This window comes from Macrotis lagotis, chromosome X, assembly GCF_037893015.1.
Source record: "Macrotis lagotis isolate mMagLag1 chromosome X, bilby.v1.9.chrom.fasta, whole genome shotgun sequence".
In the NCBI taxonomy this organism is placed as follows: Eukaryota; Metazoa; Chordata; class Mammalia; order Peramelemorphia; family Peramelidae; genus Macrotis; species Macrotis lagotis.
Window position 1 is genome coordinate 291,349,327 of NC_133666.1, and position 24,722 is coordinate 291,374,048.

Sequence of the window (24,722 nt, forward strand, 5' to 3'; positions counted from 1 at the left end):
ATCCATTTTACAATTTATAATGTACTTTATTTCTTGTTTGGTCATAAATTCTCCCCTTTCCATAGATCTGACATAATTGGAAACTAAGTAACCTAACTGTAAAGGAGAGTGGATCAAACACCAAATCATAGAAATAATAACCAATTTCATCCCAGACAAAGACAGTGATGAGACATCATACTAAAATTGTGCGATGTAGTCAAAGCTGTTATTTAGGAAAATTTTATATCCCTAATTACTTACATGAATAAAATAGGCATGCAATTAAATTTCTTACATGAATAAAATTAGGCATGCAATTAAAAAAGCTCAAAAAAGAACAAATTAAAAATCTCCAATTAAATACCAATTTAGAAATTCCAAAAGCCAAAGGAGAAATTAATAAAATTGAAAAATAAGAGGTGGGGGCAGCTAGGTGATGCAGTGGATAGAACACTGGACCTGGAGTCAAGAGGACCTAAGTTCAAATCCAGCTTCAGACACTTAATAATTACTTATTTTTGTGACCTTGGGCAAGTCACTTAACCCCATTGCTTTGAAAAAAAAAGGATTCAAAAAACTGAAAGTAAGGAAACTATTAAAGTAATAAATAAAACTGAGTTGATTTCATGAAAAAAACATAATTTTGGTTATTATTATTATAAATTAGATTATAATTTTAAAAAATAAAGAGAAAACCAAATTACTAGTATCAAAAATGAAAACGGTAAACTCATCACCAATGAGGTGATGAGCAATTTTGCCTATCAGTATGCCAACAAATCTGACAATATAAGTGAAATGGATGAAATTTTACAAAAATTTAAACTGCCCAGATAAACAGAAGAGGAAACAACATAAAAAAACCTCTTTTGAGAAAAAGAAATTGAACAAGTCATAAATAATCTCCCAAGGAAAAAAAAAAATCTTCGAAGTCAATTCTACCAAGATTTAAAGAACATCTAATTCCAATACTATATAAACTATTTTTAAATATTGGTGAAGGAGTTCCTTTTATGACACCAGCATGGTGATGATACCTAAACCATGAAGAGGCAAAACAGAAAAAGAAAATTTTAGATTAATCTCCTTAATGAATGTTGATGCAAAAATATTAAATAAATTTTTTTATCAGAGATTACACATGATCAATAGGATGATACATTATGCTCAAGTAGGATTTATAGCAGGCATACAGATAGGTTCCATATTAGGAAAACAATCAGCATAATTGACCATATCAATAACAAAACAGAAATCTTGTGATAATTTTAATAGATTCTGGAAAAGCTTTTGACAAAATACAACAGTCATTCTTATTAAAAAAAAAATTAGAGAGCATACGAAGAAATGATGTTTTCTTTAAAATGATTAACAGTATCTATCTGAAACCATCAGCAAGCATTATATGCAATGGGGATAAGCTAGAGGCATTCCCAATAAGATCAGGGGTGAAACAAGAATGCCCATTATCATCACTATCAGTCAGTATTGTATTAGAAATGTTAGCTTTAGCAATAAGAGAAGAAAAATAAATTGAAAGAATTAGAAAAGGCAATGAGGAAATAAAATTCTCTCTCTTAGCAGATGATATAATTGATTAGTTGGTGCTTCTCCTTCATTATCAATGAAGACCAAAATGACATCACTATGTTTGAGAAAAATTACAGTGTGTCCAACTGTGGCTGATTAGACTAAAATGAACTTTGAATGCACTATCATGGGTTGGGCACAAATAGTCCATGTGAAGAACTGGAGTTCTTACCCTAAATTTACATATGTCACATTTCCTTTGAGCTGTTTCAGTACTGCCTTCTCCATAGAGCACAGCACCCTCACTAATGAGGACATACCATGCTGGGCAGTCTTGTGCCAATGTCTCCTATGCTGTACCATCAATTCTAAAGTCCTTAAGAGAGACTTTCAGGGTGTGCCCCTTATGAATGCTTGCCCTGTGTAAGGTCTTCATAAAATGGTTTTATTTTGGCAAGTGTACTTATGGCATTCTAACAATGTGCCCAGCCCATCATAGTTGGACTCTCTGTAGCAATGTTGGAATGTTAAGGCAGTTTAGCTGAGAAAGGACAGAAATGTCTGATATCTTCTCCTGTCAGAATCTTCCTAAGACAATTTAAATGGAAGCAATTAAGTTTTCTGACATGATGCTGTAGATTGACAAGGTTTCACAGGCATATAACCATGAGCAATTAGCTCCATAGACCTTCAGTCTGGTAGTCAGTCTAATACCTCTTCCCTCCCACACATTCTTTCAGAGCCACCCAAATACTGAGTTAACTCTGGCAATGCATGTGTCCCTAGAAAGAATACTGCCAAGGTAAGTGAACTTGTCCACAGTATTCAAAAACTTCTCCAGTTGTAATCAAAGTTTCCACATATGGATGGTATGATGCTGACTAATGGAGCACCTGTGTTTTCTTGGTGTTAATTGTTAGACCAAAATTAGCACAAGCAGTAGAGAACTGATCTATACTTTGTTGCATCTCAGCTTCAGAGTTTGCACTGAGTGCAAAATCATCTCCAAACTGAAGACCATGCACAAACATTCCCTCTATGTTGATCTTGACTTGTAGCCTTTTCAAGTTTAATCTGCCATCAGTGTGGTAGCTGACCTTGGGCTATGTTCATCCTCAGTGAAGACATTTGATAACATGGCTAAAAATGTCATGCTAAAAAGTATGGGCACAAAGATACATCATGGTTTCACTTCATTGGTGACTGAGAAATCTTGAGTATCATCCACTATCTAGAATCCAACAAATCATGTCATCATTAAATTGATGTCCAATACCAATGAACTTCAATGAGTGACCAAATTTTGAAATAATTTTGCACAAACCCTCATGACAGTTGGTGTCAAAGGCCTTGGTCAGATCAACAAGCATTGTATACAGACTTCTGTTCCTGGCATTTTTCCTGGAGTTATCAGGTAGCACACAACTTATCAACTGTTCCTTGACCCTTTCTGAAGTCCCACTGGATCGCGGGGAGATGATTATCTTCCAAGTGAAAGATCAATCTATTGAGAAGGATTCTTACCAGCAATGACTAAAAGAAAAATACTCCTGTAATTGTCACAGGACAATCTATTCCATTTACCCATATAGATATGGATGATGGAGGCATCCTTGAATTCTTGGAAGATAACCTCTTCATGCCATATAACCTGGAAAATTTCAGTTAGTTTATGGATGAGCAATGGACCCCACCCACCCACCTTGTAGATCTCAGCTGGAATAGAATCAGCACCAGATGCTTTGCCACTTGAAATGAGTCTAATGGTATTCAAAATCTTTTCTTTAGTTGGAACTTCGACTAGGCACTCATTGACTTCAACTTGGCTTCTGCATTGATTGATGATGGTCTGTTTAGAACAAGATGAAAGCTTTCAGCCCATCTTTCTAGAATCATTTCTCTACCTTTGATCAATGTGGATCCATCAACACTGAGCAGTTGAGAAGTACCATATGTCTTTGGCCCATATATAACCTTCAGGGCATCATAAAAGCATTTTGATTTGTTACTATCTACATAAAACTGAATTTTATCTGGCTTCTTATTGAGCCAAGAGTCCTGCATCTCTCCGTTTCATTTTTACTTTACATTTAATGGAATTAAATGCTGTCTTCTTAGAAATGGATGAACTATCCTGCTGTTAAACCCTGTGAAGTTCTCAGTTTTCATTTATCAGCTTCTGTAAGGTCTCCATCATTTTCATCAAATTGGTCTTGAAGTTTGTGAGTGTCCTGGTCCAGATGAGCAAATGCAGTGCTGTAATACCAGATCTCTGAAAGCTTCCCATTCTTTTTCTGCTCTACTGTTGCCAACTATGTATTGGCTCAGTTTTCCCTCCAAGTCAGTAACAAACTGTACCTGCTCAGAGACAAATGTCTTGACATTAATTCTTCTAGTAGTCATTTTGCCTCAGGATTGCTACTGTGGTTGAATGTGAATGTTTAGTTTGGAGAGGATCAGTCCAGCAAACTACAACTTTGTCATTCTCATATCCTATCGGTCTCTTCTACTTATAATCACATAGTCTATTATATGTCAATGTTTCCTTTGAGGATGCATCCAGGAAGTTTTATTGTGTTTAGGTAAATGGAAGACAGTGTGATGAGATCATGAGATGTTCAAGTCTTCAGTAGTCAGTGACCATTGCTAGTGCTGTTTCCAACTCCATTCCTCCCATGGATTCCTTCCATATCTGGCAATTTGAGCCTACTCTAGCATTAAAGTCAATCATATTTCTAAGCTTATCCTCTTTGGTACATTGATGATAAGGGTCTCCAGGTTATCATACAATTTTTCTTTGACTTCATCAGAGTTTGGCATGTTGGTAGCATAGGTACTGAGGATGGTATTATGACTTTTTTTCCTGGAAGTGGCAATCTCATTGTCATGAGCCTGTCATTCACTCCTTTTGGCAGTCATTTAAGAATGACTTAAGAACTATATTAATTTTGATTGCAAAACCTTTCCCAGTTACATGGTGTTCTCTTTCACTGAGTCCACTCCAGAAAAATGTCTAACCACCTCTGACTTCAGGAAACTCGCTTTCATTTGCCACTCTTATTTCACTCATGGCTGCCATTTGGATATACCTACTGAGTTCTCTTGCAACAAGAGCTATTTGTCTTTTGGGTCTTTTGTATCTTGCTTGTCTATGAGTGTGTCCATTGTCCTCACACCAATAGTGAAAGGACTCTTCTTTGAAGAAGTTTTTGTAGATTTTTGTATCTCAACAGCACTATGGGATCCCTGACTATCTTGGTAACTGGACCAAGAATGAACAGGCAAATAATTTTAGGGCACTGTTTCTAGCTGCTTCTTCATATCAGGAGATAAGCAGTTCTATCATTAAAAGGATTGCTCAGTCATTCAGGGGGCTACCGAATCTCACTGCTGCTTTCAGTGGGGAAACAACCTTATGGCCTGGACCAGCCATGTGCAGAGTTGTGACTACAGCTTCCAGGGTATTCATATCTGCTATTTTGTCATATGCCTAACACCACAGGACTATGAGGAATAGTAAGATTTGAGTACTGTCTTTTGATGCATGGATAAATTGGATTTCAGTGAGGTAGATTTTCATGAAGTCATTCACCTCACTCCCTTTCAAAGTCATCATGATCCAACATGACAAGACAGAGTCAAGGCAACTGATAATGGTTCTAGTGGATGACCTTAGTGTCTCCAATGTCTAACCAAGCTAAGTGCTCCACAGCACCCGCTTTAGCTGCCTTCATGACCATTGGAACGAACTGTTTTCATTTGCCCATTCCACCAGTGGAAGACTTCACATGCTTAGAGTAGCCACTCTTCATAACTCATCAATGAGTTTGCCACTCCCTCAGTTACCCCCAACCTGGTTTAGTCAGCCTGCCAAATTGGTTCTCCCAGGGTGAAGCTGCTGTGCATGCTGCAGTTTCTTGGAGCCACAGAGGAGAGTTAGGTGACTCAGGTGGACATCAAAGGTTGAAAGCATCCCTGAAAAGAGCTTGGCAGCCTCAAACCAGAGGTACTCCCTGTACCCCTAAAGAGTACTAGAGTACCCTAGAAAATCAACTAAAAACTAGTTGAAACAATTAACTTTAGAAAAGTAGCAGGATATAAAACAAACTTACATAGATTATCATCATTTCTATAAATGACTAACAAAGTCCAACAGCATGACATAAAAAGAGAAATTCTATTTAAATTACAAACAACATAAAATACCTGGGAATATACCTTTCAAAGCAAACTCAGAAACTATGTGTTATTGTTGTTAATGATACTTTGCCTTTCATCAGGTACATTTGAATCTATTCCTTTTACTTAATACTGTTTGTTCTTTGTATTATATCCTTTTATGATTGTTTACTCATTTTCTTTTTTAAAATGTTTTTCTCTTTTTTTAGCACTCACATATGATTTATTTTAAAATCATTTAACATGAAATTATACCAACAAAATTTGTATAACACAAATTTACATTTGTCATGAAAGATGAGAAAGGATACAGCAAAAACAAGAAAACTAAATCTGCTACTATATACAATTGGACACAGTTATATCATGTACATTTTTTACAAAAATTTTACAAAATAGTCATCTCAGATTAATAGAAGACCACTTTTTATTCAATAGTATCATCCTGCTCAAGATAGACTGTTTTGGCATATAATCTGTTTTTTTTCTGTTCTCCTTTAATATGACCAGTAATTATTTTGGTGATTACCATTTCTTCAGGATGCTTTGCCATTTAACCTCAGCCATGACTCCTAGTCCGGCCTTCTCTGGCAGCTGCAGTACCCCTCCTTCCTTTCTGTTGTTGCTGTTGCTGCCTGTATACCTCTTCAGATAGGCAACTTTGATTTCACAATTCTCAGAACTAATCTGAGATCTGTTTTCTAATCATTTCTTTACTTATTCATCTGTATATGTGATAAAAACAAAATTTCTCTTCTTTCATTTGTTTTTGCTTACATAGTAGCTGAGACCTTCAATAAACATATTACTACCACCTTGCTGGTTCTTGCTTGTGTTGATTTTGGACTTGAAAAACTTCTCCAAATTGTAAAACTAGTCCACATCCTCCATAGACATGGAACTGTCATCTGGGGTAGGTGGCCCAGAAGAGTCACAGAGGCTGAGTGTTGCATTGTCCCAAATTTAAGATGGCAGTAGAAGAGCTCTATGTTTGTTTTCCTTTGATGTCTTTCCTTTGAATAGTTTTGTCCTATCTTCCTGATCCATATCTGACCACTGTTCCCAGATGGATCTAGAGGAGCAAGTGAGAATGGTGACTTTGCACAGTACCCTCTCATTTAAATTTAGTTCACTTGCATTTCATGGCATGACCTCAAAACTATCATGGTTTTCTTCAAGAATGAAGGACAAAACATCTTTCCAGTCCCTCTTTGTTGTTTGTTGTTATTTCCTTATTTTGTTTAGAATATTTCCTGTTATTTTGAGATGATGAAGAAGATTTAATTATGACCTCTCATTCAGCCATATTTCTGAAATTTAACCTTCTCCCTCTGTTCCAAATAGAATTGAAGTAAACCCAATACATCCCCCATTTCCCCTTCAGTCTCCCTGCCCCTCCCCCATGCACCCATTCAAAGCTGCTGCATCTCTCTTATTCAGATAACATGGTCTAGATAAATTCACAAACAACTCACCAAAGGGTGGGATTCTGGTCTAAGTATTGACATGGAGAAAACTTTTAAGAGACAAGATGCTGTTACAGCTATATAGAGCTCAGGTCAAGAGCTGTGAATATAGTAATGTTAAATATACATCAGGGCAATGAGTTCTTGACAAAATTGGTTTCTGGTATTTCTATATTGGGGGAAGGGTATAGAAATTGCTTTGTGGAAGCTGTTTCTTCCCCCCACACACACTTTGGTTTGTTGTTTTTTATTAATTTTTTTTTGCATTTGAAAAATTTAGGTACACCCTCTTACTCATCTAGTTAAAAGTCCAAAGAATCTTTTTTTAGGGTTATAAATCTTAATGTATCAGGAAAAAAAATGAAACATAAATTTTAGTTCATTTAGTTCTTATGCAAAAACTCCTTAGTGAGATATCTTCACAATTTTTTGTGGAAATGATATTGTAACTTCTCACTGAATGACAGATTTAGTAACAAACTAGCTACTCCATAACTTCTAAAGCCATTATAATACCAAGGAGGCAATCATGAAATTTTCTACCTTGCACTGTGTGAGGAACCATAGTAGACACTTAATAAATATTTGTCAATTTTTGAGACATTGATATAGAAGTTTGAAGAATTTCATGCCTAGTATTTTTACAAGTATTAATACAGTTAAATTTCAGTGACACAGCTCATGTTCTAAAGATGATGAACTGCCAAAATGTGAGACAGAGACAGTGATAGACACAGAAAGAGGCAGTCAGACAGAGGGAGGGAGGAAGATAAAAGGGAGAGAAAGGAAGGGAAGAAAAGGGAGAGAAGGAGAAAGGTAGAGAGTGGAAGGGAGTGGAGGGGACTGGAGGAGAGAGGAGAAGAGAAGAAGACAGAAAGGAGAGGTGAGCTGGAAAAAAAACTCCCCCAAGTGACTACTTCACTGTCATCACATCCAATAGCTTTCTTCTACATGCACATAGAGTTGAGAATTCTAAAATTTATGAGGATGTCCATCAATTGGGAATGACTGAACAAATTGTGATATATGGATGTGATAGAATGCTATTATTCTGTAAGAAATCATAAGCATGTCAATTTCAGAAAAACTGGAAAGACTTAAATGAACTAATGCTGAATGAAGTGAGCAGAACCACAAGAATATTGTATACATTAACAGTAACATTATGAGATGATAGATTATGACAATATAAGCTCTTTTCTGCAATACAGGGAACAATGACAATTCTAAAATATTTATGATGGAAAATTTCATCCACACCCAGAGAAAAAACTATGGAGCCTGAATGCAGACAAAAGCATACTATTTTTGCTTTTTAAGGTTTTATTTTCTTTTTTATGTTTTTTCTCTTTTTCTTTGATTCTTCTTTTACAACATGACTAATATAGAAATGTGTTAAACAAGATTGTATATATAACCTATATCAGATTTCTCACTGTTATGTGGAGGGAAGGGAGGGAGGCAAAAAACTATGGAACTCAAAATCTTAGAAAAAAAATCAATGTTGAAAACTATCTGGAAAAAATTTAATTAAATTTTAAAAAGATTTCCAAAATTTAGATAAGTTATTAGTAACATTTTAAAAAATAAAAGCATAATTCATACTGACTTCCAGTGAAAAACATTATAAATCAGTGAAAATTTTAATTCTTACAATTTGGAATTATGAGAAAAAATCACTAAACTTTAAACTTTTCATACTCTTTGACCCAGCTATCTCAACTACTTTCATAAACCAATGAGATTAATAGCAAAAAAGAAAGCTCCCATATGCCAAATAGCAATAGTTGTACTTTTAGTAGTATCTTAAAACCACAAACCCAGTGGGTGTCAATAAATAAGGAATAGTTGGAAATATTATAGTATGTAATAGAATGTTATTGTCTAATGTAATAGAGTATTATTTTATAAAATCAATAGAGAATATGAAAAATTCAAAAATATGTAGGAACATTGTTATAAATGTGTATATAGATGAAATCACAAACAATGTTGACTACGAAACTTCTGTTTGCAATGATTATGAGATGATTTTGAGCTGTTGTTCAGTTGTTTAATCATGTCTGACTCTTTGTTACTCCATGGACTATAGCATACCAGGTCATTCTATCCTCCATTATATCTTGAAGTTTGTCCAGTTTTATATTCATTGATGTTACTTAACCATCTCATCCTTTGTCAACCATTTTTCTTTTTGCCTTCAATCTTTCCCAAAATCATTCTCCAATAAGTCCCATCCTCTCATTATATGGTTAGTGAATAGACTGAATCAATTTATTTAAATAAATGTGATTTCCTTGCTGTCCAAGGGACTCAAAAGTTTTCTCTAGTGTCATAATTCAAAAGCGTTGATTATGCAGCACTTAGATTTCCTTTTAGTCAACTCTCATAGATAAATATTGCCATTGGAAAAAACATACCTTCATCTATATGGATCTTTGTTGGCAAGGTGATATCATTTCTTTTTAGCATGCTATCTAGATTTGCCATAGCTTTCCTTTCAAAGAGCAAATGTCATGACTGTACTCACCATTTGCAGTGATCTTGCAGCTCACGAATATCAAATCTGATATTGCTTCCATTTCTTCTCCCTCTATTTACCTGGTAATGATGGGACCAGTTACCAAGTTTTAGGTTTGTTTTGTTTTGTTTTATTTATGTTGAGTTTCATGCCAGCTTCTATTCCATTCTTGTTTAATCTTCATCAAAATTTATTTAATTTATCTTCATTTTCTGCTATCAGATTACTTGTAATATATTAAAAGTAGCTTCAATTTTTTTTAAATTGTTTATGAAGTAGCTAGGTGGCACAGTGAATTGAGCAAGAGCCCTGGAATCAGGAGGACCTGAGTTCAAATACAGTTTCAGAAACTTAATAATTGCCTAGCTGTGTGACCTTGGGCAAATCACTTAACCCCATTGCCTTAAATAAAAAAATTTTTAAATTGTTTATGTCTTTTTCAAGTGGTTTAAATTCATATCCTGAAATAGTATTTATGTTATGTATTTACTTAGTAAAATTCTTTTTCTCCTCATAGTTTGGACAAAACAATACCTCTAGCCAAAGACCAGGAGTTTCTTACTGAGGTCTCAGATCATGATATTTCAATGTATATCATTTAAGGGTAGATCACAATTTGTACAAAGCCAGGAAATGACAGAGAGGTAATGACTTCTAAAGACCACTTTTCCAGGATATAACTGGGGTTATGTAAATAAAGTCTTTGGTTTAAAATATTCTGGAGTTTTTAACATCATGGAAATTGTACAGAAGTTTGTTTACAAAAACTATCCCTGGCTTAGATTGGAGTAGTTGATATCTTATGAGACTATAACTTCTCTTTGTGTCTAGTACCAGGAAATTATTGTGTACAAGTAAAATTGGTGTTAAATATGAGTAAGGTATCCTCCAACTTTGGTTCTGGTAATAGAGCTTGTAAAATTAGTCATCCTCACAGATCTACTACTCATCTCAGTGCCAGTCTGAGATGATGGGCAAAAGCTTATCTTATGCATCTCCCAAGATAATTGAGTCATACTCAATAAACATTTGTGCAAACTGCTGGAACACAAATAAGAAATAGACAGTCCCTGACTTTGGGAAGCTTATAACCTAATGAAGGAAGATACTGCACAAAAGGAAACTGAAAAAATGGAGAGGCAAAGAAGACTCCAATCCCAATAGATTTCTATAGCAACAAATTTTATTATTTTTGCTTTATTCACAGAGAGGAGTCTAATCATTCTTCAAACTTAATTCAGATTCATTGATTCACACAAAAAGTATCCTTATCTAACAAGAATGATTACTTTTAAATGAGTCTGGTTAATCAATGAATCCCTACCTTCCTTAAAATGTTACTAATCTTTTTCTCCTTACAAAACACTGACCAAGGAAAGCATCCAGATGGAATATGCTACTCCATCTTCTGAGTTACTTTCAGATTTATGGGACTAGTATGGATTTCTTTTTTTTCGCAAGGCAATGGGGTTAAGTGGCTTGCCCAATGCCACACAGCTAGGTAATTATTAAGTGTCTGAGTCCAGATTTGAACCCAGGTACTCCTGACTCCAAGGTTGGTGCTTTATCCACTACGCCACCTAGCCGCCCCAAGTATGGATTTCTATCTACCCACACTAAGAGTAAAGAATTTGGTAGGGAAGAAGATATTGAGCATGGGGACATGATGGAGTACAGTTCAGGAGTATAACTGGTATAAAATGAAGAGTCATTGACCTGAGAGTCATCATTAAATGGAGGCTTGAGAGGAATTCTTTTCTCCTTTCTCTACCTTTCTATCAGAAAGAAACAGAGATCCTAATGAACTGTGAAAACTAAAGCTGATGCAATCTTGTAGGATGATGAATTTCCCAGGCATATGATGATTTCCAGTCCAAGGAGTAGAGCTAGTGGGAAATGAATGATAATTTTGCATGTTCTTTTGTATTGAGCTAGTGGTGATTTCACATCAGACTCTTACAACATTTGCTATCTTTTCTACATCTTCCTTTATGCTATTGACTTCTTTTCTCTTTCATTTCCCTGTGCCCAATGTCATCATGTTACCTTCTCATTGCCTAACCTATGGTTCCCCTTCTGAGAACAAAATGTTCCAAATTTTTCCCCCTTTTGCCTCTTTTTTTTGTTTATTGAACTAGCTATTCTAACTTATTCTTATTAAGGGAGAGGAGAGCTTTATATGTTAGCTCTGACAAAAATAATTACACTTTAACAGGGCAAGACTATAGTTGAAATGACTCAAAAGGAATGGAATTTAAGAATATTCAATGGATCAAGCTGCATCAATTGACATAGTACATTTTATTTTTACTCATAAGATGAAGAAAATAGAAAAAGTAGAATAAAATTTTATTACAAAGCAAAATTACAATATCAATTATTTTTATTTAAAGAACATTTGTAGAGAAAGAAATTGCAGTAAATTATAATAAAGTTGTAAAAAAATTATATTAACTGATACACCTGCTTCTTCTAGCAAATCTCTAATGTTAGAATTATAAGGGAAAGATTTGGGATTGGTACTCTTTATTTATTGCACTTAGACAAAGCCATAATTTTACCTATACTAAATCTGATCCTGTCCTAGATTTCACATTTGTTTCAAGTGTGAGTTTAAAAATCCTGAAATATAACCTTGTAAGTCCTGTTCCCAAATCAAGCTAAAAAATACTTATCTCCTACCTGATAATATGCTAATGAATCAGAGTAGAGGGAATGTCTAGTCCCACTAGGTCAGTCAGATTATCATCTCAGTTCCATCTTTATATTCTCCAAGTAGGTCCCAGAGAAGAAATACTTGTTGCCAGGGAAAACCTTTTCCACTCCACAAATTACCCATTTTCTTATAGGGCACTACTCTAACCAATAAGTGAACATTCAAGGTTACTTGGTTTCAGGCATGTAATTCAATCCATCAAAAAAAAAGAACAGATCAGGGAGGATGCATCAAAGATTAGGCCACTGTTTTGGTGAGGTACTCTATCAGAGAATCTTAAATCCTAATCTCAAACTCCAGAAATAAAAAACTGCTAATTCAGTAGACACCAGAACTAGAATTGGTTTGTTGCACAACCATCACATGTGGACAAGGGAAGAACTGGAATTCTGAGTTTTGACAAAAACAACAAAAAGAAGATTAAATTTCCCCATTAACTCCACACACTTTAGGTCACATGGAGAAGGCCAAGAAGGAATTTTGCTAGCATGCAAATTCCATTCTCCCAGACATGTTAATTTCTCTAAGAGAAATTTACACTTGAACGGGGAATTTATAAACTGGGAGAATATCTTTAGGAAATCTTCAGGGAAGAAAAAGTGATGATTTTGGCTTGTTTTTTTTCCCTTGGGTAACAGAACAAATGACTAAGAAATTTGCCTTCACTAATCATTTTGGAGTCATACAGAATTGAAAATACATTTAAACATAATATCTTCTCTATCATGGAAAAATGTCATTCCCTAGAGTAGCTTTCAAAAAATGAATCTGTGTTTTACTCAGCCCAGATTTTGTCTTCAGGTATAATTCAAATGTATATTAAAAAAAAAACATAGTATAGTAGACATCTCTGTAGATTTGAAGTCTGATACATAAGGAATTCTAGTACAGTCTCAAGCATTATTAGCTGTATAAAACTGAGCATGTCAGCCTCTATCATCCTTAATTTCTTCCCTCATAAAATGAGGTTAATTATAGCACCTACCTCACAGGATTACTGTGAGGATCAAATGAGATGATATAAGTAAAGAATCTCATATTCTTCTATAAATTCCAGTTGTTATTATATATCACACATATGTACAGAGAACAAGAGAGAATTAAACCATATTTACAATCCATACCACAAAGCTCTTGAAAAGCAGGAAAGGATGAAACTGTGGATCTTCAACTCAGCAGTGAATACAAACTGTCAATAACATCAACCCACTGAATTTTCCCTCAATGTTTTATTACTCATTCCTAGAATAACTGAAAAAATTCAGGGGAGGATGAACACAGAAAATTAAAAATAGAGAAAAATCTATGAGTTGGCTTTAGAGAGCATAACAAATTGGCTATCAATCAATAAAAATTCAAGCATTAATTAAGCATTTATTGGGTATCTGTTACTAGAAAATACAAAAACCAAAAATGAATAAGCTATCTCTGAAGAGAAGGTACCTGCTTGACTAAATCACCATAAATAATAACAGCTTACATTTATATAGCAGATAATGAATGACAAAGTATTTTATATCATTTTTCTCACCACGAAGGCCCTATGGTAGCAGAGATATTATCTCCATTTTTCAGATAAGAAATTTCAGACATAGAGAAATTAATTGATCCAAGATTACACAATTGGGAAATATTAGAGTTGATATTCAAACTGAAGGATTTTGACTTCATATCCAGTCTTATTCCTATTATACTACACTGCAAATTTCTGCAAGGATTAGAATATTATAAAATATACTTGAAATTAAAGCCATATTAATGTATCTCATCCTGTACCCAAAGTCATCACTTCTTGGTCAGGGGTGAGAAGTGTGTTTCATTGTCAGTCCTCTGGAATTTTAGTTGATCATTAGATTCCTTGCAGTCTTCAAAGTTGTTTATCTTTACAATATTGCTGCTTTTGCATAAATTGTTCTCCAGGTTCTGCTCACTTTACATTAATTCATATATAAGTCTTTGCAGGTTCTTCTGCAATCATCCCCTTAACCATTTTTTAGCACCAAAGTATCCCATCATATTTATAAGTTGGATGGACTGTAGAATATAAAGGAGAATAAAATGAAAAACAATGGATATTTACATTGAAACCTGATTGCTCTCTATATTTTGTCATAAAGAAATTTGAATGGAAGAATTCAGTTCTACAATCTCTCCATAAAGTCTTTCTTAACTATTGTGCTGGTGATGACATTAATTACCTTGGATCTCACTTAACATGTTGCTTTATACTTCTATGCCCTTAGCATGCAATAGGATATGTTGTAGTTATTTCTTTTGGTACTTCCTCCACCTCATCATTCCAACCCAATTATACAGCTCTGAGAATAGTGACCACATTTTATCTAAATTCTGTATTTCCCTCAACACCTGGCACAGTGCTCCACACCCAACAGTATCAACACTTCATACTTGTTTGTTGAATTGAACTGAATTGAATTTCAGAATGATCAGCCTCAGCTTTGTATTCTTCCTTTATTATGACCTTGCATGATCTAAAGGCTTTCCAGAAATGAAAACAACTCCTTGAGGTATGCGAAATTGAACTAAATTTTCATGTCATCTCCCAGAAGCACTCTCCAACATGAAGGCATAAGAATAGCCTCATGATCTGTCTCTTTCTCCTAAGGATAGAACATAAGCAAAATTCTGGTTATTGGAATTCAGACTTAGTAGAGACTGGAGTTGGCTATATTTGTGATTCATTATGACATATCTCCTTTATTATGTTCTGTTCAGGTTAATATTAAAATTTCTTTTCATTCCTTGAGCACTCAGCAAGTAAAACATAATGGATGATATCCAGGTATTAAATACTTATCAAAGTGTGTAGATAAAAGAAAGTCAGCTATATGAGTTTATTTTTCACAGTTGTCCTCTTTCCTCCATTCATTTGACAACTGTAATTCAGAATCAAGTGGCCTGAATGTCTCTCTTGAGAACTTTAGACTTGATTGTGCATCATGGGAGACACTGGCACAGGACCATCCAGCATGGTGTGCCCTCATCACAGAGGGTACAGTGCTATGAGGAAGGCAGAATGGAAGCAGCTCAAAAGAAGCATGATATACATAAGTTTAGAGCAAGCACCCCAGGTGTTTACTACTCTAAAAGCTGCTTCATTGTTCCCTGCTTCCAGCTTATCCTCTTTCTAATTTATACTTTACAGAAATGGCACTAAAATCTTCTTAAGACTTTGGTCTGATCATGGTACTCTTCCATTCAAATTTCTTTATGACAAAATATAGAGACCAATCAGGTTTCAATGTAAATATCCGTTGTTTTTCATTTTATTCTCCTTTATATTCTACAGTCCATCCAACCTGTACTAGCTATGCCACAAACTGCATAATCCACCTCTTAACTCAATTCATTAATTCACACACACACATTCACACACACACACACACACACACACACACGCATACATATACACTGTACTCTTTCTTCATCTGGCCTTTTAAAATGCTTTTCTTCCTTCAGATCAAAGTTCAGTCAGCCATAATCAGCTCAGGTATTGTTTCTAGATGTTCCCCAACTTTCTCCATTACCAATGTACATAATCTCTTTCTCCCCAAATTACCTTATCTTTACTTATCTGTGTACAGTGATGAATCTTCCCCAGTGAAATATAAGTGCTATAGGAAAAAGAACTCTTTTAATGTGTTTTGGTTTCCTTTTATCCCTAATGCCTTTGTATATTTAACACACGGTTAATTCCATTTTTTTTGTTGCTGTTGAATTGAATCAAATCATAGGGTCATAAAATTGGAGCTAAAGTGAACTTTGCAGTGATCATCTAGTCCAATATTTTCCTTTAATAGAGGAGAATCCTGAAACCCAAAGAGGGCCAATTACTTGCCTAATATGGTTCCTCAATAGCAAACTAAGATAACTTTTACCTTTTCTCTATGACATTCTATTATCTGCTTGTTAGGACTGCTCATCTCAAAACAGCAGGAAGAACTTGTAACTGTGGTTATTTTAATTCCATTCCCCCTTACCCTACCTATACCCATGGCCCCAATTTTCCATATAAGTCCAGTGTCTAAATTATGTCCAATTAGACCAAATCTGAAAGTACCTCTTCCCAGGTAGGAATACTAGTTCTGGAGTCAAGATTGGATGAGGAGAATTATGTGAAGGCAAAAACCTAGGAAGGAAATTCTTGGAAACCTTTGGTGAATAGTTCAAGCTGCTTGACATGCATTTTTTGAAAGCACGGACCATTCCCAAGTCTTAGACCACAAATGACCCAGGCCCCACTGAACTTGGTTATGTCATAGGAGTGATATTTCATGGAGGTTGCATAAACATTCAGTCAGCAGAGGAATGCATTAACTCTTCTAGGACAGAGAGCGTTCTTGAAACAACCTCATCATTTATCTTTTCCCTGTGCAATCAATTCCAATTCAATCTTTACAGAAAAAAAAAATCTGAATTTTCTTCTTGGCCTTAAAGTTGCCCAGAGCCTCTTTCAATACCCTGAAACATAGACCTTTTTCTTTTCTGCTTGTGAACTAGACCCCCCCCCCACCTCCCTTGTCCAAGGGTCAAACGTGGAAAAGCTGGACAGTCCCAAGATGCCTGGCTCTTACCCAACTGTAGTGAAGCTGATGACAGCTCAACAAGAGCATCTGAGGACAGGATTTGGCATGAAATCTCTTCTGCAATAATGTCTGCTTACAAGGGGACATGGAGTGATTCTTTCCTTCTTATCTTGGGATGATCCAAGGATTCTCTGTGGGTTTATCCCCCACGCATGTGTTCAATCCAAAGGCATACTAAAATTTTGCTATTCAAAAAAGATGGGTATCAAAAAAAAGATAGCTAGAGAATATGCCTTTAGAGGTGGAGAATACCCTGTCTGAATGGTGAAAGGCTAAAATAGAAGTCCAAGGAATGACCCCACAAAAGCCTCTGAATATAGGAATCTCCAGAAAAAGGTAAGTTTAACCTACAGCATGCAGAACAGCATGGCAGAGAGAGGTGTTGGAAATTAGGATACATATCCTGAAAGAGTCTAATAATTAATGATAAAAATAGTTGGCAATTATATAGTGTAGCAGATAACAAACTGACAAAAACTGAGATGTTTAGAAGATAGATGATAGTATGAGATGAGTTCAGAACAGATGTTAGAGCTGGATCTTTATAATTGAGGACAAACAACTCTGGAAACCATTACTCTACTGAAAGAACATTGGTTCTAAGTCTCATGGGACACTAAACTTCAGAGAATCTATACCTACAAACTCTATGTGTATAAGTGATAGGCAAAGAAGAATTTGTATTACCCACTCACCCTTGCATACAGTCCACTGAAGGAAGAATGAGATGTTTGAAGAAAGATCAACTGACTTCAGGTCTCCTTAAGTACAGGCTACAACATGGAAAAAAAAGAAAGAATTAGGTCTTGTCATACATGCTTACAAGGCTTGGTATAAAAGTTACAACTTCATCTGGTAGCTCATAAAAACAAGATATTAAGGTATTAAAAAGTAAGTGTCAATACTATAAGCAAATTAGAAGAATAAGGACTAGTTTACCTGTCAGATCTATGGAAAGGGGAGCAGTTTATGACTAAGGAAGAGATGGAGAACATAAGCAAAATCCAACTAGATGATTTCAATTACATTAATTTAAAAAGCTTTTGCACAGATAAAACTACTGTAACCAAGATCAAAAGAAAGGTAGTAAATTGGGAAACAATCTTTACAACTAATGATTCTGGCAAAGCACTCATTTCTAAAATATACAGAGAACTGAGTCATATTTTTAAAACAAAAAGCCATTCCCCAATTGGCAAATGGTCAAAGGCTATGCAAAGGCAATTTACAGATGAGATCAAAGCAATCCATAGCCATATGAAAATTGCTCTAAATCATTACTTATTAGGGACATGCAAATTAAAGCTTCTCTGAGGTACCACCTCACACCTCTCAGACTGGCCAACATGACCAAAAAGGATAATGATTATTGTTGGAATGGTTGTAGGAAATCTGGGACACTATTACACTGTTGGTGGAGTTGTGAACTCATCCAAACTTTCTGGAGAGAAATTTGGAACTCCGCCCAAAGGGCAACAAAAATGAGCATACCCTTTGACACAGCAATACCACTACTGGGTCTATACCCTTGAAGAGATGATGAAAAAGGGTAAAAACATCACTTGTAGAAAAATATTCATAGCAGCCCTGTTTGTGGTGGCCAAGAATTGGAAATCAAGAAAATGTCCTTCAGTTGGGGAATGACTTAGCAAACTGTAGTATATGTATGTCATGGAAAACTATTGTTCTATTAGAAAGCAGGAGGGATGGAAATTCATGGAAGCCTGGAGGGATTTGCATGAACTGATGCTGAGTGAGATGAGCAGAACCAGAAAAACACTGTACATCCTAACAGCAACATGGGGGTGATGTTCAACCTTGAAGGACTTGCTCATTCCATCAGTGCAACAACTGGGGACAGTTTTGGGCTCTCTGCAATGGAAAGTGCCATCTGTATCCAGATAAAGAGCTGTGGAGTTTGGACAAAGTTCAAGGGCTATTCCCTTTAATTTAGAAAAAAATAGATATCTTATTGTCTGATCTTGTTATCTCTTAGACTTTTTGTCTCTTCCTCAAGGATATGATTTCTCTCTCATCACACTTAATTTGGATCAGTGTACAACATGGAAACAAAGTAAAGACTGACAGATTGCTTTCCATGGGGGGGTGAGGGAAGTAAGATTGAGGGGAAAATTTTAAACTCAAATAATATCTTTAATTTAAAAAAAAGTGTCCTGTTCATGTTCAACTATGTCAGGATACTTTGTCCCAAAATTTCAAGTCTTAGTCTAAACTCTAACTAGAGATATATACATTCTTTCAGAGTGAAATAAATGAATGAAAGAAATGTTCCCAGGCCTTAGCACAGCTCCTTGCATATAGTAGGTGATTAATAATTGTTTTTTGAATGGAATGGATTTGAAACAAAAAAAGCATTTTTACTGCCCTTATTTACCAAGGATACAATACAATAGGGATACAAATACAAAAGTTAGATAGTATTTAAGAAGTTACATTTGAAGAGGGGGAGACTAAATTCAGGATTGTGGTGGGCAGATATGCTTCAGACTGGGAAGTTCTTGGGGTGATGAAGAGACTGGCACGAACAATATCATGAATGTTTTGAAAGCAAGACCTTTACTTGATTCAGATTTTAGCACAAAGTAGGTGCTTAATAAAAACTTGGTCAGCTGAATTGAATTTCTGGGAACCACATTAACAGCATGTTCTATTCTGGTGTGCTAATGGGGAATTTTTCTTGTTTTGTTTTTATATTTCTCAATTATATAAAAATCTTCTTGTAACAAAGTAAAACTATTAAGCAAAACTAATAACATGATGGTTTCTTTATTGAAGTAATCATAAACAACATAATTTTATTAATTAAACAAACTAAAAAGCTAGAGCTTAATTTTTAAAGGGAATAACTAAATTTTTCCTTTAAAAAATAATTTACAAAGATCTCTTTTTAGTCAAATCCTTTCCATTAAGTTGAGAATAGTATTTTCAGCCATGAAGGGCATGCAGTAAAGTTTAAAGAGAGGTTACCAGAGTCAGAGCCTTTTTGAAATATAAAAATTTCAACTTTTTTCTCTGCACCTGGCAGAGTCTCAGGTCCTGTAGTATGAACCAAGTCATTGAAACCAAAATGACCAAAAGATTCAAAGGGGAAATAAAAAGTCCAGTTGCCTTTTTCCCCCTGTGGCTGCAGTCCACTGGAGTCTTTCCATAGGAGTAGGAGGCTACTGGGAGCAGGAGGAAGGAGGGCACACAGCAGAGCCTACCCTGAACTGAATTGAAATTGAGTTCTACAAAAGAACACCTGAACAGGTGAAGTAGTACCAAGGACAGCATATGGCAAAGGCTGTAGAGGAGGCTTCCAGTGAAACAATGTGCAAATCAATAAATGTACTTCTTGTTAGTGCACCAGGAGAAGCTAATGGAAAGTGAGTAGGAAAAGGAAGGAGAAGAAATAGGAGATGCTAGTACAACTACCAGGGCTCTCCAGAACCTGGGAAAACTGCCCCTGGCAGACTTCAAATCCCAGAGCCCTTCTTTGCACGGTAGTTACTGGTACATTAGGGAATGCCCAACTATAATGTGTTTCTTATACAGGATCTAAGATTTCTAAGTAGGTTCTTTTAATAGAAGAAGGAAGGAAGGAAGGAAGGAAGGAAGGAAGGAAGGAAGGAAGGAAGGAAGGAAGGAAGGCAGGCAAGGAGGGAGGGAAAGATTTTCTAAGTATCTGCACATCAGGCACCTAATACCTAAGATTTACTAAGTACTGCAAATCAGGCACCTAGTACCTAACAAGTAGGCACTGTTATTATCTCCATTTTATAGGCAGGTTAAGATACCTGCCTAGGATCATATAGCTATTAAATATCTGATGCTAAATTTGAAGTCATGGCTTCCTCAATCCAAGCCCAGCATTGTCCACCAGGGTGCCCTAATGCTGGAGACCTTAGAGATCACTTACTTCTATTTATTTTACATACCAGGAAGCTGAGGTCCAGGAAATACTAGCAACTAGTCCAAGATCTCCTAGGTAATAAATACTAACAATAGGCTTTAAACTTAGGATTTTTAAGAACAAAACCACAGTAATTTCCACTGTATTACTATATTGAAATGACAACATAGAGTCAGTGAGAAAAAAATGAATTGGGGGATATAATGGATAATGGGAGAGGAGGCCAGGAGGCAAAAGAAAACAAAACCAATTTACACCTTAGTATCACTAAAAGGGAATCCTGCAGGAATTATGATGCACACTATCCATCTGAGCTGTTCCCTCAGCAACCACAGTGGCTAAGGCAAAAATAAAAGAGTAGGATGATTTAAGCTTCACCTTTAACTAAATTTATCACATATCAGCCTCTGATAAGCAAATCAAAGTCTTGCCTTATAAACTGCAGTCAATCCATTTAGTCCTCAAACTCTCATTCATTCAGTTCCTCACTGGTGTAAAAGAAATGTTTGTGGGTTTCTTGGAGAAGAAACCCAGGGTGGAGCAAAGTGGCTGAGAATTTGAAGTATGCATTCTCCTTTGTCCCATTCTTATGTCTTATGCAAAGTCTTTCCCCTGGCCATATAGATGGTATTCTCCCTCCAGGGTTGCTTTTTCCCCTCTTTTGGCCCAACACATAGGATTAAAAAATGTAAAACCTGCAGTTCTGGGTATATTACCAAAGGAAACAGTTTTACTTAAAATCTTGTTTTTGCCAAAATATTTTCAAAGTAGCTGGAGAGCTGTCAAACCACAGTGGCTCTCAGCTGTGTTTCCTTCTACCATTTCCCCAGGTTCTCCCAGCACAGCACTCAGTAATTGGATATTCTTTGAGGAGAAGAAAAAAAAATGCTGCACGAGACAGTTTGTAGATTTAAGAATTATACTTCAGGGGATGAAGGCCACAAATCCAGGGGTGCTTGGCTGCCAAACTCCGGGGCTTCGTGACTATACATCATTCTTGGAAGCAGTATTTAGTGAGAAGGCTTTAGGGGAGGCACACTGATAATACACAATACTGAGAATGTAATTCCAAAGCCTTTGCATTTTTTTCCTTAACCTTTATTTATGTGATCTTGACCAAAGGAATCTATTTTATTGAAAACAAAATGTGCTGAAAACAATTTAAAAGGAATACTTTTAATGACAAACTACAGACCCCAAATACTTTCTCTTGTTTTACAAGGAATTTGTGATTATTTTTTCTTCAATGATAATAATTTCCATTCAGAATCCTTTAAATATCAGGTTTTGGATTTCTGTAACAGTTCTCTACCATGAAAGAAGGGTGATTCAATACTCAGAACTTCCTTAAGAGACCAGTGGGAGCGATGGTGGTTATCTCCAGTTTACTAAGGAAGAAAATGAAGTCTCCAAAGGTAAGACTAGGCACTCGGATTTGCTTCCAGTACAATAGAAGATTAAAAATGACTGCCACAAAGCCAAAGGACACTTCAGAGTTAAGATCAAGAATTCCAAACATCACATATCCCAGTCTTGAGTTTCTTTCATTGGAGTCTGACTTTTTTCCCCCTTCTAATCTGCTTCTAGTTGTTGGGTTGAAAAGTAGAGGCAAAATATACTGATTGTCTATTATACAATATAATCAGTCATCAAATATTCAAAGTATAACTTTGGCCAGAAAAATAAAACTCCTCTCCTACAGAATTCTTACTTACTAGATTTACAAGTAAATCTGTATCTAATTTGAATTATTCTTCTCTTTTCCCTAATATGGGGAAAGTATTTCATGTCTAACTGAAAACTGATCAAGTGAATTAAATCTGCTTCAGTGATCCACAATACTTGTTTTTTGTTTGTATTAGTCTTCTTGGCCTTCTCCTAGTGATGCCATCTATATCCCTGCCCTCCTCTGCTTGCACTTATTTCTGATTCCCATGGCTAGGTATTTAAGGTCTGCTAGGTAAGCTTTCAACAAATCTTGCACAGAACCAGATTACCACACCAATTCCTGGCAAACTCCAAACTATATTATTTTAATACCTTTTGTTGTCTATTGACATCATTGATTTCTATTTGGTCTATTCAAAATGTCAAGGAGTCTGTTACTTAAATAAATTTTTTCACCTTGTCTTTGAAAGTTCCATTTCTTGATTCATTTCACTTCTTTCTTGTATTCTTTGTAGTCATTCTGTCACTCTGGCCATGCCTTTTTCCTGGGAGACTCTGCTTGCAATTGTTATGGAGATATTCTCTTCCAAATGTGTCTCCTTATTGATTCTGGAATCATAATATTTCTTTATATGGCATTTTCTACTGTCTCCTCATCAATCAACCTAACTCAGTTCCTCAGCTCCTAACTTAGTTTTGGGCATCTGTACAGAAGTCAGCATTTGCCCTTTTCTGTACTCTTGACTGAAATTATCAGCTCTTGTTTGGTCTTGACCTGCATTCTTGGCTCTGGTCTTCTCTTCCCCATGGAATTTCTCCACTCAGACTTCCTACAGGTTTCAGGTCCCTTAGATCATCTAGGTTCAGAGTATTTTTATTTTAAGCTCCAGTCCGAAGCATCATAATGTTTACATTGCCTTTACCATTTACTGAAAAATCTGTGATTTAGTTTCACATTCAAGACTTAATTTCCATCAATAATGTCTGATTTTTTATGAAACCCTTTTGGGGTTTTCTTGACAAAAATACTGGAATAATTTACCATTTCCTTCTCCAGTTCATTTTATAGATGAAGAACTGAGACAAACAAGGTTAAATGACTTGCCCAGAAACCATAGTAGCATCCAACTTCTAAGTATCTAAGACTAGACTTGAACTCAGGAAGACTAGTCTTCCTAACTCCAGGTCTAGCAGACTATCTACTGGCTGCCTTCATGACTTACTCAGTACTGCAAATATATAGAATACATCCAAGCATAATGAAAATGCTAAAAGAGTCCAAGTTTACATTAGGAAATTGTTCTATATTTAAATCTTGCCCTTAATTCAATAATGTCCAAAAGAATACTTGGAAAATGTAGAGCCTTTCAACAAGACAATTTAAGTCTTTTATGGGTCTGCTTAGTATTATAACCCTTATTATATCTTTTGAGCAGAACCAAGTATGCTATTCAAGTCAAAGAACTATCAATATCACACAAATTTTATGGAATCCACTGAAATACAGATTAAATAGTTATTTTATCTCATGGAAACTTTCTCCAACAATATTAAATCATCATCCATTTTCTATAAAATACTTACTATGTGCCAAAGGAGAAGAGTTCGGTTGACTTTGAACTTGAACTCAGAGGATGAAAATCATACTTTTTAGGCAAAGATATAAGGCTATCAAGGAGAAAGTCATCCTAAAGTTGTCACTAAAATGGAAGCACATATTTAGAGCAATTAATTTGTGAAATATCCATTTTAAAGTATGCTTTTTCAATGGCAAAATGTCCATCAGATCTATACATTATCCAAAGAATAATCTAGACAAAATTAACACAGCAAACGATTCATCAACCCCAAGTCAACCATACTTTTTTGCTTAAAAAATAGGAGGGAGATTTTTGATGCTTTCAGAGTACATGAAATAGTGTTTAAATTTTTACAGAAATAATTTTAAAACAGGGAACATCATGTCAAAAAGCAACAATAAAGGCTATTGGTGGGTAGTCTCCTGGATTTGTCTAATTTAGCTAATGTATGTTATCTCCAGACAGAGTCTATAAAGTAGAATCAAAAGATTCTACATGGACAACATCTACATAAATTCAATTGAGAAGATTTCAACAAAGAAACATTGAATAAATAGGTA